This window comes from Bidens hawaiensis, unplaced genomic scaffold (genome assembly GCF_021521415.1).
Source record: "Bidens hawaiensis isolate Kalapana, Puna unplaced genomic scaffold, B.hawaiensis_p1.1 tig00028821_1, whole genome shotgun sequence".
Taxonomy (NCBI): Eukaryota; Viridiplantae; Streptophyta; class Magnoliopsida; order Asterales; family Asteraceae; genus Bidens; species Bidens hawaiensis.
The window spans coordinates 185,734-202,848 of NW_027505136.1; the positions used below are offsets into that span (position 1 = coordinate 185,734).

The window sequence follows — 17,115 nt, forward strand, 5'->3', positions numbered from 1 at the left end:
CGAACTTAGTCATTAAGCGAACTTAATCATTAAGCGAACTTAGTCATCAAGCGAACTTAATCATCTGGCGAACTTGATCATTAGGCGAACATGTCGGTAAACGAACTTAACCAGCAGCGAAGTTAACCAGGCGAACTTGCTGTAGCGAACTTGCTTGGCGAAGTTAAACAGAAGCGAAGTTATTAGTGGGCGAAGTTAACCTTAGCGAACTTAGCTGCGACGAAGTTGTCCAGCTGCAGCCACTGTTCGTTCTTAATCCGCCCATAATCATCTTCGTTTCTTAACCAAATAACTCGATATAGGTATCAATGGATTCGGAATCCAAGCGCCTACAAACCCTAACCCTCAAAACGGCCTAACATTCATGTTCAAGGGGTGCGATTTATAAATTCATATTACGGGTTCCTTTAGGTTATCAATAAAACTATCAAACGTTAACGGATTTTAGTAGGATTTGTTGTGTTGGATTCGTTGTTAACCTACTAAAACAGATATATGAATTTCCAAACAAAACCGAACCTAAACGAACGATTCCTAATTATAACGTACCTTAAACGAGTTGAACTATGAACATGGTAAAGTCTTGATATTGGTTTGGTTTGTCACGACGTTCCAGCACCAACAAGCTCGGGTTTTCGCCTTCGGATCTTGGTTCGGGTTGTGTGTGTGTTTTGGGTGTGTGTAGGGATTATGGAAAGATGGAATGAGAAATTAGGGTTTTAGGATGGTTTAAGGGGTATTTATATCCCTTAAAGCCCATGGACCTAAGGCCCATCCCACCATCTTAATCCATTTAATTACCAAAGTCCATGATTCTTTCTATATTTAATATTAATTAAATATTAACACTCGTTTTTAAATCATAAACCTCTTTGATTTATCGTTACAAAATTCGGGATATTACAAGTGTTCATGTTTAGGTTGGTATGGTCCATTTTTCATATTGACACCGAACATGTGTGTGCCAATTTTTCATTTATGACACAACATTTAGGTTGGTTTACTTTACATGAATCTAATTGAATCACAACTTTACAAGCTCCAAAATTGAATTTAATTTTAACCTTAACCTGTTTGTTTATAATTGTTGGTATTGGAATCTGTCCTTGGAGGCAAGCAAAAGGTTAAGAAAGAAAATAAGCTAGTTGTGAAGACATTCCTGCAGGTCCTACAACACGCATGTCTTTTTATTTTTTTATTTTACAGTCTACACAATTTTTATAAATTATATTACTTAATATGTGCATTATTTTGGATGAATCATGTACTTTTTAACAACTTCATACGCAATTTTTGGATGAAGTAAATGTTTTATATGTTTGTTTGATGTTCGTTTACGTTTGTTCATATATGTTCGTTTAGTTTTTAAACAAATGAACATGTATAAGCAAACATGGACATATTCATTTTTTAAACAAACGAACATGAACACAAATATTTGTTCATGTTTGTTTAAAGTTAAATGAACGAACATGAACATTCTTGTATTCTTTCAATTCATTTACAAGCCTTTGTCTAATAGAATATAGACAATGCGTGAATTGACCCACAAACTTAGTCGACATATGTAATAAAGAATAATTGTTTCTAGTAAAACCAATTTTAACCTGTTAGTATATTTGTGTTGTGGCAGTATCTACCTACTGATTGACAATAAAAATGGGAGGCATGGTCTGTTGCAGATAAACATATTTTTCTTTGTTTTTAGTGCAAGTAACATTTTTAATTGATATCACATATTTTCATTTTAAATACAGTGTTTAGTAAATTGATATGTAAGTTATGTTGTTGCAGGATCTTTTGAGTTTTCTTAAGAACATAAAAGAAAACAAATTAGTGTACAAGGGGTGAACACTTGATGTATCTGTAAGTAGCTCCATTTGTATTATTCTTTATTTAAAATAAGTACATTATATTGTACATGTGCTTATTTGTAATACATCTTGATTTGCAGATTTTGGGTGTCACATTTGCATCACAAATGAAGAAAGTAATTGGTGTTGCACTTCAAGATAAAGACTTAGAACCACCAAGATCCATCATTGAAGTTCAATCAATGCTAGAGCCACAAAAATAACACTTGCCTTTATTAGAAAATTGCTATTCATAGTTTGACAAAACCGATGATGCATAACATATATGATCATCGTTCTTGGTTCCCACTCGCTCTTGAGGTTAAAGTTATTAAATTTGTTTATATAATGAACGTGAATTGTTATATTGTTTATGAGTGTTCTATTCTTTCTTTTTCTTCTCATCATGCATCTGAGTGTTCATCTTTTGTTTTGTAAACCTCCTAGCATGGCATGGTAATTAACTTCAATTGCATGGACAATTTCATAATTATGAAATTAATAATGAACATGCATTGAATTAGTTGTTGCTGTTATATTTAGTCTCTTCTTTGGTGTAACTGTGTCATAATCACTTAAGAATCGTTTCACAACTTTGCAATAGATGCAAAATGATACATGTCAATGTCACACAGTGAATGCATTATGATACCGAAAATTAATTAAAGAAATTGATCTTTTGGTCTAATGACATGGAGGTGATGGTTAAAGCTTGGGATACTTGAAATCTTAGGTTTGAAACTTGACTTAATATATAGAGAAATGTTTTAAAATAATTATTTCAACCCGGTTCATGTTTGTTTAGTTTGTGTGCAAGCCTACATACTTATTTGGACTAACAAGATTTTGTACCAACTACTATGTTAATATGCATAAAGCGGCTTGCTTTAGCCGGTTGAAAAGACTTCATCTCCACCATTGACATCCACTATGGTGATTATCAGCTTTCGTTTTCTCAGTGATGATGGTATTTTGGTCTTCACCGACTTATAAACGTTTATTGTCGACCCATGGTAATCTTTGGTTTTGTAAAAATATAATTTTGGTTGGGTCATGATTTCATGGAGTGCTAGTTTGATGTTTATGTTATATTTCCTGAATGTTCATGTGTGTGTATTTCTATATACATACATATATAATTTTGAATGTTTATATTCATGTATACAAAGAACTGAATGTTTATATTCATGTATACAAAGAAACTTTTACATATTCATAATACCTTCAAATTCAACATTATAATACATCTTTATATTCGTTTATTAAAATATTTGAATTATTTCACATTGTGTAGTTGTTTACATTATATTTTTTAACTAATCCGTTTTGCATAAGTTACTTGCTTACATATAAATTTGACTTATAAATTTTCATACATTATATTAATAAAAATATGGTTTAAAATTATTTTTTCTGACCCCAATGTATCTTATATGTTTATTTTCTTATTTGATTTTTTATTTTTGTTTTAAGTTTTATTTACATTTATCTCTTTTGTTTTCTATGTTGCAGTACATTTTTTATTACTTATCAGAACTTTGATTCATAGATATTTGAGATTTTCATGTTACCTATTTGCTTTGTTAATTAAATTTGTTAGCTTTTCGTTTTATCATACTTAAAAATCTTATTCTAAAAATCTAAGAATTAAGGTGTACTCCATCTATCAAGATTCTTTTCCCTCTTTGTATGAGAAATAGAGCAAATAAATTGTCTTGAGACATAGATTTTTTTTATTTTGCAATTTAAGGTTTTTTTAATCTAATAATACTTTTTAACTATAAACCATTCAGTAACTAAGCTGACACATAAAAATGATTATCTATAGGTTTTGAAGTCAGGTATTAAAAGATAGGCATATGTTAGCTTCAATTCCATTACTAATTTTCTCTTTTTTTAATGAATTTGGGTGTTTATTTGTCACATCAAGATTATGTTATTGTTATTTATATCAACCTGATTAAATGCAGATGATGTTGAATCCTTATATTAGGAAGAAGTCAATTGCTAAAGTTGAATTGATACACGGGTTTTCGACGACGCTCTTTTTAAGTCCCTTTTTATTAATGTGAATTGTCAAGTTTGTAAACTTTTATGGGAAAACATTATGATCACTTTCAATGCCAATTTAGCGTTGTTTCATTTGTTTACACTAGAGGTTGACTCTCATTTGAACATTTTGTAACAATTTAAAACATAACTTTATGCACTTATTATTTATCTTTAATTGTATTCACATATTTAAGTTATTTGGTTATATGCTATTTTAATTTTAGTTTTTCATAGATTATATTAATTAATATTAATGTGTTAATTTTTTTTTCAACCTGTGTGTAAGATTGAAAACAGGTTCTGACACGTGTCACCCCTATATTCATTTAGGATGAGTTATTTGGTTAAAGAAGATTTTATTGCGATCAAAGTTTTATTGATTATTATATTGTTGATTGTTTTTCTTTTATTTTTCATAATACACTGTAATATAGTTTTTTGTTTCAATTTTGATAATATTTTGTATCATGCCTATAATTAGTAATTCAAAATTTAATATGACGTTTTTGTTAAAAATTTTGCCCAAATTTTTTTAGTTTTTCATAAACATTCTCGATTTTGTCTTTGACAATCTTATATGAAAAAAAAAATGATTTCTAAACTTCATAGGAAATTTAAATTAAGCACATAAATAACATAAATTAACTTATTATGTTTACTTTATCTCCTTCATATTTAAAGTTAAATATTTTTCAAATCGTTAACCATACTAATTATGATGCAATTTTGTAAATGAATAAATGATAATATCTTTGAAACATTTTTGTCACCCGATTCAAAGGTCAAAATGGATTATTTGATGCAAAAAATCTTTAAATACAAGCATCATACTCTCTATACAAAGGTGTTTAGAAATTAGTAAATGAAAACTGGAACCTATATCTCTTAACACAATATATTTATAATTGAATTTTATGGTTATATGTGAAATTGATTTTTATAAATTTTACACATTTTGTTATATATTGTTATTAATATGTTTACGAAAAAACATTTTCTCAACCCGTGTAACACACGGGCATATAAACTAGTATGTATTATATATAATACAGACAAAAGGGAAGAGAGTGACAATTTGTTGAAGCCTTGTAAACACCAGTTTAATACATACAGACACCCACTAACGCTGCCACCACCACAACTTACTCAAGTTATTGACCGCAAACTTAGTTAGCACTCATGTTCCCAGTCCCATGATCATCTGGTCTTCAATGCCACTACCCACCATGCTACAAGAACAGGATTCCGAGAAGCTTCCAGAACTATCACTCGAAGATGATTCCTCTTCAAGGGTCCGGTGTCGATTGGCCCGATGATCATTATTAACGTTCCACGGTCGAGTCAAGTGAGATATTGATGTTACCATTTTGTATTTTTTGACAAACCCCGTGTTAAACACCTACGTTCATATGTTAACTTACTGCATAAATTATAAGATCAAAAAAGTGAGACCATGCCTTAGAGAAGCATATATATATATGCTTTTTTTTTGTCAAGATGCTCTTTACATCCACCTCTTTCACCTAATATTATCCATAACAAGCACAAAAGTTTAAGAAACACCGTGTCACTTAAAAACACAAAACTAAAAAGTGGATCTTGTCATCAAATTTGAACCATTGATTCTCCATGTTCATAACATAACACAGGTAATGACCCGAAAAAGTGGCGTTCATTGTATCCACATGGACCATGGACCACCACTCCATACTACATGTAAACCGGTGACTTGTCGCTAGTCCCACTCATGACGTATGGTGTCATGTTTAATATCTCTGGTAAATGAATCGATTTGTTGAGTTTCCAATTTTATCAGACTGAAATCATTCGCGTAAAAAAAGGTTTAGAATCGTTTTTGAAAAAAAAAATAATAATAATTAAATTACCTGAAACAGCTTAATGGTAAGAACGTTTGAAGCCTCGACCAGTCCAACGTCTTTTTGACATTTTCAAAGGATTTGCACCTTAAAATGTGACAGAATAACAAAATCAAAAACATGTAAATTCACCCAAAGGGTCTTCGAAAGTATCTATACTGCCTTTTATTTCTACCGTGAGATCCATCATTGCTCGAGTCAGTCCGATTTGCCTCCACATTTCATACACTTTTATCTACGTATCAAAAACTACTAGCAAGTTTGGAAGTTAAAACACTCTTATTTTGATTTTTTTTCTAGTGACCACAATGTTATTACCTTAGACCTTAGATAACCACCAAATGTAAGTTCAATTAAAGTCGTCTCTTCATTTAAGAGTTGGTTTTGTTCGTTCCCGCTTCCTTTAAGCAAAATGATTGCAAAGTATCAATAGCATACCTATAACAACACTTGAAAGTCAAGATAGTTATAAAAAATATAAAAAAGTAAAAACTAGTCGCTGCACCTTAGAAGCTCGTGTGAATCTTCTTGTTTCCCAAGGCCAAGACTGCTTCCGATGTTTTTGATTTGAGAAAGTATGTGAACTGGTGAAAGTGAAAAATTCCCATTTTTCGCCTTCAAAACAAGACCTTAAATTCACATGTGAAACACTGGTCTCTCTTGTCACCTAAATTAGATGACAACAAGGCATAAAAGTCAAATTGATATTCTATATATAGTCCATTAAGAAAGTTATTGTAATAACTTACATGCTTTTGAGTGGAGTCCTTGAAGAAGATAAGCACATAAAGGCGATGTGTATGTCAGACACTGAAGCACAACATTAGCATAACAGCTGCAAATTATTAAGTCAGATAAAGGTAGATAATATTGGCCTTTTGGTGCATACATTATGAACAAAAATTCTACCTATGTGGAGGTAGGGTCATAGACCAACCCGCAAATCGCTAAGAGTTCAAAAGGTAACAGTCGAAGCCTGCTAACCACGGAATATAGAAGGCCATTCGCAGGGTGAGTGATAGAATCACCAGCAGGAAAGGTCCTTATTAAATCCTAACTCAACAAGTTATGTGGAAGACACGTTGTGCATAATAGACAAAGCAGCGCGTGACAAATAACGTAGAAGCCAATCACAGCCCAAGATTCCCCCAATGACCACGATTGCCCGTTAAACCAATCACATGACGCCATCGCGGTACCGTCAGATGACACCTGCATCCGTACACCGGCCATTACACCCAATCAGAAACCTTAAACGTGCTCAACCATTGGAATAGAAGGCTCTATTGAGGATGACAGCTGGACCAATCCTTCTCAAGGTGTTCAGTGTTGCAGGTTGAATCAGTAACAGCTCATAAGGACCGATCAATTCCTACAATACTCAGTTGAGATACAAGCCTAACTCCATTGGGGTTAGATTGGTGTTCCTTCAACCTATTTCCACTATTTGTAAGGCCAAAAGGCTGCAGTTCAACATGTTACCAGTTGTAAAGCTTGACAAACGTTTCATATGAAAAGAGACCCTGTTAGATATCAATTAGTAAGTGCTGACTTCATATTTGAAAAGTGTACAATATAACTGTATATTGACTATGTTCCAGTCCAATATGGCGATACCTTGTAGCTGTAATTATGTGATGTCTCACTCTAGGTTCTTTGTGAAGAGTGACGAGACAGCTTAGAGAGTTTGACTTGAGCAATAATGTTTTCTATCCATTTCTACCACTTCCAGAAATTAAGTTGTTTCAGCTTAGAAAATGTTCTTCATTTACAGGCTTTACCAGTAGACGATTTTATTGTCATGAAGTTTCCAGAGGAAACATCAGAATCCACTGAACTGGCAGAAGAAGCTTCAATGGAGGATCTGATATTGGTATAGAAGGTTGAATACTCCTCTGATGATGATTATTCAGAAGTTGACTGAAAGATGGATCCAATTTCGGGTTGGTTATCACTTATCAGTTGTTAAAGGCGTTGTTAGAATCTTCACCATATTCTTGCTTCAAAACACTGCATGAAGCATCTTTAACAGGCTTCATAGTGACATAAGGAGCGCATTCATTCTTATGACTTCCTCTCTAGTGAACAAGACTTCCTCTCTGTTAAACATATATGTTACAAGAGCTAGGCATATGAGTATGAGAATCTCAATTTAATAAGTGAATCGCGTCATATTGTAAGCATTGACCGATATCTAAGAAGTTTGGAAAAATATTTAAACAATTATATGCCATTGTTTACACTAAATAATTTAACAACACAATAATATACCCAAAATGATCAAATAACAATCTAAGGCAAGATATGCTGGTCCAAGTCCATGTTTATCAACAAACATATCAGAATAACAGTCACGCCGTAATCTTTTTAGTTAATTAAGATTATTTAGATAATAGACTATGTAACTCAACTTCTTGGTTAAAAAAAACATTTAGACCTGAGAAGAAGAAGAAGAAGAAGAAGAAGAAGAAGAAGATCTTATGCACATGTTATTATTTAGTGACTTATATAAAGATAAAGATGATCTCTATCAGTCATTAAAAGTTGATCATCGAATTTACGTGTTGTTTTGTGTCCTTTTCTTTAATGTTATGATATACTTTTTTTTATCATAGTTTGATACGATATGATATGAAGATGGTTTGTTTAAAAAAAAGGATAGAAAACCAGTTCTCTAATATTGTTTTTCGACCTCAAGAAGAAATTCTGGGTTTGGAAGTGGGAGGGGGTTATTATGTAAAAATATATAGTTATACTAAATTTTAAAACTCTGTTTATAAAAGAAAATTATTTTTATTTTATTTTATGAGAGGGGGTTATTACAATTACTTACCTGAAAGATATTTGGAACTGACAATCGACTTCATGCTATTGTATAGTTTCAACTCCGTAGTAGTGATAGATCAATCTAACTGCTCACCTTATTTTGGGTACCCGGGATTTCCAAATCATTACATTAAAAATATTTATTTATTTATTATTTATTACAACAGTAACTGAATAAAAATATTTTTATACATATATTTCATTCTAGTACTTATTATAAATCATGTTTTTAATTTATAAATTCTGTAAGTTGGTTCTTTTCCCGTCTGTCCTGTTTTTATTGTTTTATTATATATGTTTACGATGTTATATGAAGGATGTCACACCCCAATCTACGACGGAAATGCCGGGGCGCGAACTGATCGTTCACAGCTTTTCAAATGTTACTATCATGCATTATTAAAAGGACAATATCTATTAATTAAATTAAGTTTTCAAATAAATCAAATATAAACAAATACATAATCCATAATCATACAACATTACAACTTATATCCCAAATGATCTTGATTAATTATTCTCTAACTTAAATTCTTCACTAGGTCTTCACCAACCTGCATTGAATTTCTACGATAACCTACATATGCGTATAAAATATAATATTTGTCAACAACACATGTTGAGTGTGTAAAACACCAGTTTAAGACACAACAATAATAATATATAGTAAATAAAGAAAGATGCAAACTGATCATGTGAGAATAAACAATTAAGCCATATCACATATACAATCATCAAACCATAAAGAAAGGGCTCAACCAATCTATATAAATGGACATTGGTTACCAAGCAAGGACTAAACCGTTGCCATAAAAATGGACATAGGTTGCCGAAGTAAGCAAATAGCATTCAAATAAAACAAGTAAGCAAATAGCAAATTAGGCATAAGCCGATATACACACAAGGATTAATAGTTGCGGTTTTGAATACTAGATAATAGTTAAATATATAAGATACACACATGTCCCCAAAAAGTTTTAAAAATAAGTAAAATAGGAGAATGATTACTCACCTAATCGGATGAACGAAATATATGCGAGGATGTGAGAATGATGAATCCTTCGGGATACACCGACAAGGATTCCTAGTTAATTATAGTAATATAAATTAATTATAAATGATATAACATAATTTAGCGAATTAAGATTTCGATGTGATTTGAGTTATGATTTGTGATTAGTACGTTATGGATTTATCGATCTCCATGGTTATTATTATTGTGAAATCATTATTATTAGTTTATATAAATAAACATGAGTTGAATAATTATATAAATATTTAAATAATATTTACCTAAAAATAACGCAATTATAAATGTGTACATACCTAAATATAACTAGTAATATATAAATAATTTAATACAAACGTTAAAATATGTATTTATCATACAATTTATATCTTGTAATATTTAACTAAAAGGAAATCTTATGAATATAGTTAGTTAATACATTTAAGAACACGGTTATTAGAATTTCTTAAAGAATGATGCATACATATAATACATATTTTTATGTATAAAAAATAATATAAGCAAATTATAAAGACGTTCAACGACGAGGAAACATCAAAATTGGTGTCGGGTTTTAATAAAGTAACGGTGATTTATTAATGTTAAAAATGTATATACTTATAATACATATATATACTTATAATATATATATATATATATATATATATATATATATATATATATATATATATATATATATATATATATATGCAAACGAAAACTTTTCACGAGGTTTGACAAGAAACCTAACACCAAGGTGTCGGTTTTAATAAATATTGTTTATTATACTAGTTTATTAATCATTAAATTAATTAAAATGGTTGAAAAATAAAAAGAACAAAACTGGTAACAGCCGGGACTCGAAATCGCGATGTTGGCCGGCACAAAGATTAACACATACACTCCCAGCCAACTAGGCTGGTGTGTTCTAATGTTCAAGCATCAGAAAAATAATTCAAATATATTACTAAGATTAAACCCCCAAATCATATGAACCCTAATTCAAGAAATCGTTTAATCCGTTTGTGATACTTTAATTTAAGTTAGGGCTATTGATTTATGATTAACGACGATTCGTAAACATGTAATAATTACCAGAGACAATGATGAGTTGAAGGAGAACGGTGAACAGAACCCGACGACCTGAATGTGTAACATCCCAAAATTTTGAATAATAATATTTTATATATTATTTCAAATAAAAGACAAGTTACTTGAGTTGATAAATAATTATAAAATAATAAAGGTGGAAAAGTGGTAGGCTAATTAGATGAGATTAATCATGGACTAAAAAGGAAAGATGGGCCTTAGGTGCATGGGCTTAAGGGAGTACAAATACCCCATAAACCCTAAATCTTTCCATTTCCATCCATCATATCCTCATTATTCCTTACACACTCAAAACACACACACTTAAACACACCCTACGGCCGCAAGACAGAAGGTGAGATCCGAGATCAAACGAGCCAAGGTCTTTGATTAATCCTTGATAACCAAGCAAGATATGTGATTCAAGTCCATAACCAAAGCTAGCCGTGACCTAAAAACCGAATAAAGGTATGTTCTTGATCTTAAAGGTTACCTTTTTATGAACGAATAATCATGAAACTCAAACCTAGGGTAGATCTGGCCTAGATAAATCATAAAGTTGCAAACTTGATGATTAGAATGGACCTAACAAACTTACGGTTATGAACGATTCATCAAGGAACCCTAGGTTTAGCTTAATGAACGATTTATGCTTAAAGGTTTATGCTTTATACTTAAAACGGATTAGATCGTGGTGAAGGGATACTAAAGAACGTAAAACGGTTAGGGAGGTTTGGGGTTTAGGTGATTAAAAGGATAATCATATCCCGATTAACCGTTATTAAGCCTAAAATGGAAATTAAGATAGGAAAAATCTGTGCTGAAAGCATCAGACAAGGGTTCTCGGACCTGAGCCTCCATATGGGTCCTCGGTCAACGCGAGAACTCGGTCAACGAGAGTTCTCGGTGACCAGAGTTCTCGGTCACTTAGCTATTTCGGTGGCCAGGTGTTCTAGGTCAACATATGGGTCCGCTGCCAAGAGCTTTCGGCTGACCCAGTTTCTGTTTGGTCCTGACCCTAGTGGGCCTAAGTGCTTTAATGGACAGTTGGACCTGACCTAACTAAGTCTGCAAACTTTAAGCTGATAAACCAGCTAAACTAAACAAGCCCAACTTAGAAAATGTGTTGGTTAATTAAAATACCAACTTAGATGATAATACGGTTAATTAACGAATGCATATTTAACAGTTAGCCGTGCATAATTAAGGAAGGGGATAACAATTAACGGTGAATGCAACAGGATCCAGGTGAGTTTCTAGCCCCATTTATGTGTTACGTTTTCGGGGCTGTGTGCATATTCGACGTGACTGTTAATACATGTATCCTAAGTGATAAGTGTATGCCTTATGTGATTATGTGAAAGGAAAGAATGATTGCTTGCCGGTACGTGAACGATCTTTGGATGTTGCACGTACTGTCAAGTTATAATGCTATGTATGAAATATGAATGATGTGTATGTATGTTATGAATGAATGTAAGATATAGAAAGGTAGAAAAAGGGACTGGACCCTAATAATATCCAAGGCAGAAAAGGGACCAAGCCCTTTAATAATCTCGAGGAAGAAAAAGGACTGGACCCTAATAATATCCAAGGCAGCAAAGGGACCGAGCCCTTTAAAAATCTCGAGGCAGAAAAGGGACTGGACCCTAATAATATCCAAGGCAGAAATGGGAACATACCCTAATAATATCCAAGGCAGAATAGAATAAAGTAAAGTAGAATTTGAATTATGAAAGTATGAATGAAAGTATGTATGTATATAAGTAAAGTATGTTATGTTATCAACTAGAACTCACTCAGTATAGCTGAGTTTTAGTATTCACGCAGGTGAGTAGGATGAGGCAGCTCACTTGAGGGGAACACATGGCATTAAATAAGAGGCTGGCATCGGAAGACTCGAGACGTTTATGTTTAATATTATGATATTTTGAAAGACAAGATGTTTATTTTAAGACAAGTTATGGATTTATGTAATTTTTATGAAAGTTTTTATATTTCGCGTATGTTTTTATTAACTCTGATGAATTGAACTATGTTGATGATTAAATCCAACGTCCAAATGTGAGGTACCGGTAACGGAACCTTACAGAATGTGAGTTCGTTAGGGGACGAGATGTCTTCCATTATAAAAATAACCATTGGGGTTTACGTCGTGATCATCAGAGGATGATGTATGATTGATTAATTGAGTTTTTATTTACCCTAACTGATATATCAATGATCTCATAAAAGAAGGTTCAATATTAAATGTTAATACGTACCAGGTTGATCATGCTTACTAAATTAAATGTGTCGGCGTATGATATAATATACGTATAAATGATTTTAGGGCTGTAAGCGAACCGGATGTCCGGGTGTCCGTTCGGCAATAAGTTCGTTTATGTTCGTCCGTTTAATAAATGAACCGGACATGGACACAAAAATTTCGTTCGGTAAGCTTAACGGACGAACACGGACAAGGGCCAAGTCCGTTCGTTAGTGTTCATGAACGTCCGGTAACATTCGTCCGATTACGTCCGGTAATATGTAACTGTTATATGGTATATTTGAATGTTATATGGTGTAATTCCTAATTTGTATGTGAAGTTGTTTAGATATATGCTTAGTGTTAATATGTAACTGTTTATATTTGTCCATTAGTGTTCGTTGTCCATTAATGTTCACATGTTTGTTTGTCAATTAATGTCCATTAGTGTCCGTTTGCCCATTATTGTCCGTTAACGTCCGTTTAAAATATTAACGGACGGACATGGACGGACACAGACAAACTCAATTTCTTAATGGACGGACACGGACATGAATTTTTGTTCGGTAGAGTGTTCGTGAACCGTCTGTTTGTCTGTCAAAAGCTTAACGGACGAACACGGACATGCTCTCGTCCGATTCGGTCCGGTCCGTGTACACCCCTAATTGATTTGCCAGGATCAATTGTAAAGTTATAACGAAGATTAAGCTACAAGCAAAGATCTGGGTCGCGGGTTGATTTCAAAACGGGTTCCCGGGTTTGGTTCAACGGATACCAGTTTAATTAAAAAGTATATTACAATCTTTTAGTTTAATTACATATTTGTCCCTGATTTTCATGTGTGGATACAAAATGAGATTAAAGCTTAGTTTAGAGTAGTTTTTGCCATATCTTGAAAGGTATATATGTATTTTACATAAGTAAATAAAATAATATTATAATGATTGGTTTACTCGATAGACGTGATAATTTTATTGATAAAATTTCCCGAACATATATACGGGTCATGTAACAATTATTAAAATAATAATATAAAAATCTGAGTTGTTACAGTCTCCCCTAGTTTAGTGAATTTCAACCCAAAATTAAAAGATAATATAACAAAACCAATAAAAATTGAGGAAAAGAAAATTTTAAATGAAAGTTTAAAATTTATCATAACATAGAACTTTGAATAGTCAAAACAACGTTTCAAATGAAAATTCGATAAGGACACATATATATAGGATGTACCAGTGGCGTATACACCATGTCCTTATCATCTCTACATTTGTACCGTTATTCCAACTACTTTCGAATCTATATTATGACACACAATTGTACGCATTATGATTTTTGTGACATCCGTGGCAAAACCGAGTACACCTTAGTATTTACAAACTCGAATAAACGTTTAACCGCTTATTGCGTAACGAACAAACAAATAACCAAACGGGTCTGGTTATGGTCCGGATATCCCAGGGTGCCATCTATAAGTGATATATGATCTACGCAAACTAAAATATTAGTAATATGGCCTTAGTTCGATAGCAAACAAAACGAGGTACACTATATTCATTACGTAACAAGTAAACGATAAATCGGTTAATTCGTAGTGCTTAAACGAGTAACCGACCGATACTAATTATGACCCGTATACATACTGAGGGGTCATATACGAGTCATATATATGTTATAGAGGCTAACATGTTGATATTTAGGCCCCAGTACGTTTAAAACTCTTTGAACGAAAAAGGTTTCGTTTATCGATACGCTATAAGCTTAAACGCAATCGTTAATATCAAAACAAGCATTGTAGCATCCGTTAAGCCGAAAAAGATTTATAAAACACTTATATGACATGTTCTAAGCAATCCGTGAAAATATTTTGGAATTTTACAACAAGTCAGTACGTTTTTCTTTTTACGTTTGTATAAATATGTACAGCCATATCCTTGTGTGTGCATATGCACACATGTAAATTTATAATATAAATTTGAAATTTCGGTAAAATCGTGGTTGTTTGTTCGTATTACCTGTTTCCAATTTCTGTGTTTAACCAACCACTGTGGACCCCCTTCCTCCCACAACGGTTCCACATAAACTCAACCACTATGGCCCCCCTTCTGCCCACAACGATTCCACGTAAACTCAAACATTATATAGTGTACACGCAAATAATTAGTATATTCTACACATAGTATTTCCTACGGCTAATCACGTAGCATGTATATAGACACATATACATATATAGTATTTATCACGTATCACCAAATACTGTAGCTCCCCATCCGCCCACAATACGCATAATCACGTTATTTTCTTAACATTCATGTCATAATCAAGTTAGTTCGTTTAATAAGTTGCAGCAGAACTTGTGTCACACCCGGCCCTGAGTGGCGGAAACAGCCGGGCGCGCGCGAGTGGGGATTGATAATTAAGCACGGGCCATTGCAAACATTTATAGTAAGATTTTCATTGCACATGAAATGTTAATACAAATACATTACATTGTTTAAAAATTACATAAAAACATCAAAGTATAAAACTGTTGAAGATTTCCACGCCCTATCCCCTTGCGCGGCGGGAACAACCACGCGCATCGAAGGGATAGAACTAAAATCTTCCAAAAAGCTAGTTTTAGATGTTCAGCGTGAGGTGCTCTAAGTGTGACTCCATGCGCTACCTAGTTATCTCCTGAAAGACACGTAAAAACATTTGAATCAGTATAAACTGAGTGAGTTCACAAGTTTTAGTAACTTGATAAATCGTATTGCATCATAATCTTGATACAAATCATTCTGAAACATAATTCTGATAGCATCATTAAAACACATGCTTGGTAAAACATAGTTCTATCAACATATTCTGATAAAATCGTTCCGCGGGTTACGCGCGAACATTTCTGGGAACTGTGCTCGTCTATGCAAAGTGGCGCTGCCACTACGAGCTAAAATAAGTAATACCGTCCCGCGGGTTACGCGCGAACGTTTCTGGGAACTGTGCTCGTCTATGCAAAGTGGCGCTGCCACTACGAGCTAAAATAAGTAATACCGTCCCGCGGGTTACGCGCGAACGTTTCAGGAAAATGTGCTCGTCCATGCAAAGTGGCGCTGCCACTACGAGCTAATCAATAATTCCGTCCCGCGGGTTACGCGCGGACGTTGTGCCGGAAAACAAGGCGCTCGTCCATGCAAAGAGGCGCGACCCCTACGAGCGGGCTCAAACCCATAGTACTGCCCCATGACCATACTAGGCACTCGTCCATGCAAAGAGGTGCGACCCCTACGAGTGGGTGGATCAAACCAGCAGTCCCTACCCTTAGAGTTCCAATGGTAAAGTGATCACTTACTCGAGTTCTAGCGCACATACATCGAAAACCTTAGATAACCGTTCGCATTGCTCATCATGAAATATAATTTAAACACATAATCGCTTGCATAGCTTGTAAGTATACCATGATAAAACATTATTTAAGTACGTGTCCCTCGCCCCGAAAACAGTTTAAAAACAGTGAAAACAGCGAGAATAGGGGCTGTGAGACTCACCTGTGGTTCTTGTTAAGGGATTAATCGAGATTCGGGTTTTCTTGGGGTTGGCCTCGGAATCGAAGGTCTAGAATACGATTAAATAACAAGAAGTATATATATTAAGATCAAGAAATGGGAGAATATAAGGGTTGGAAAGTAGATCTCAAGGTTATATTCTCGGCTTACCTAGTAACAGGATCGGAAATGAAAACAACGGATGCTTGGGAGAGGATTAGTGCAAGTTTGCAGTTCTTTGAAGTGTGTTTTGGGTGATAATTTAGGTTACATATTTATAGGCAAACTCAAGGGAACACAATCCCTTGCTTTAGGGGATTGTAATCTTTTCATATCTAGGGGTAATGATGATAAAGTATGGAAATTATTATTATTTATTTAAAAGTGGAGTAGTGGATAAAAGATTTTGATTTGATTTGGACAGGACATGCAGGTCTGTGGTTGGTGGGAGTAGGGTGGCTGACAGTTGACTTTTCATGTTACAGTGTGCTTTTTCAGGTACTTTGTCAGTGTACAGTGGAAAATCTCTGAAACACGCTACCGTTTCTTTTTGGGCGGGAGTAATCTCCTTACAACTGGAGAATAGACTAAGTGTTCTGCGCGTATTACTTTGTGCGCATAGCTTTCTGCGTGAAGG

General features: G+C 33.6%; 1 pseudogene; it reads right to left on the reverse strand.

Annotated features, from left to right (window-relative positions):
* Positions 1–5,075: 5,075 nt before the first annotated feature.
* On the reverse strand, positions 5,076–8,649 carry LOC143610995 (ubiquitin carboxyl-terminal hydrolase 17-like; annotated as a pseudogene).
* Between the last annotated feature and the right edge of the window lie 8,466 nt (positions 8,650–17,115).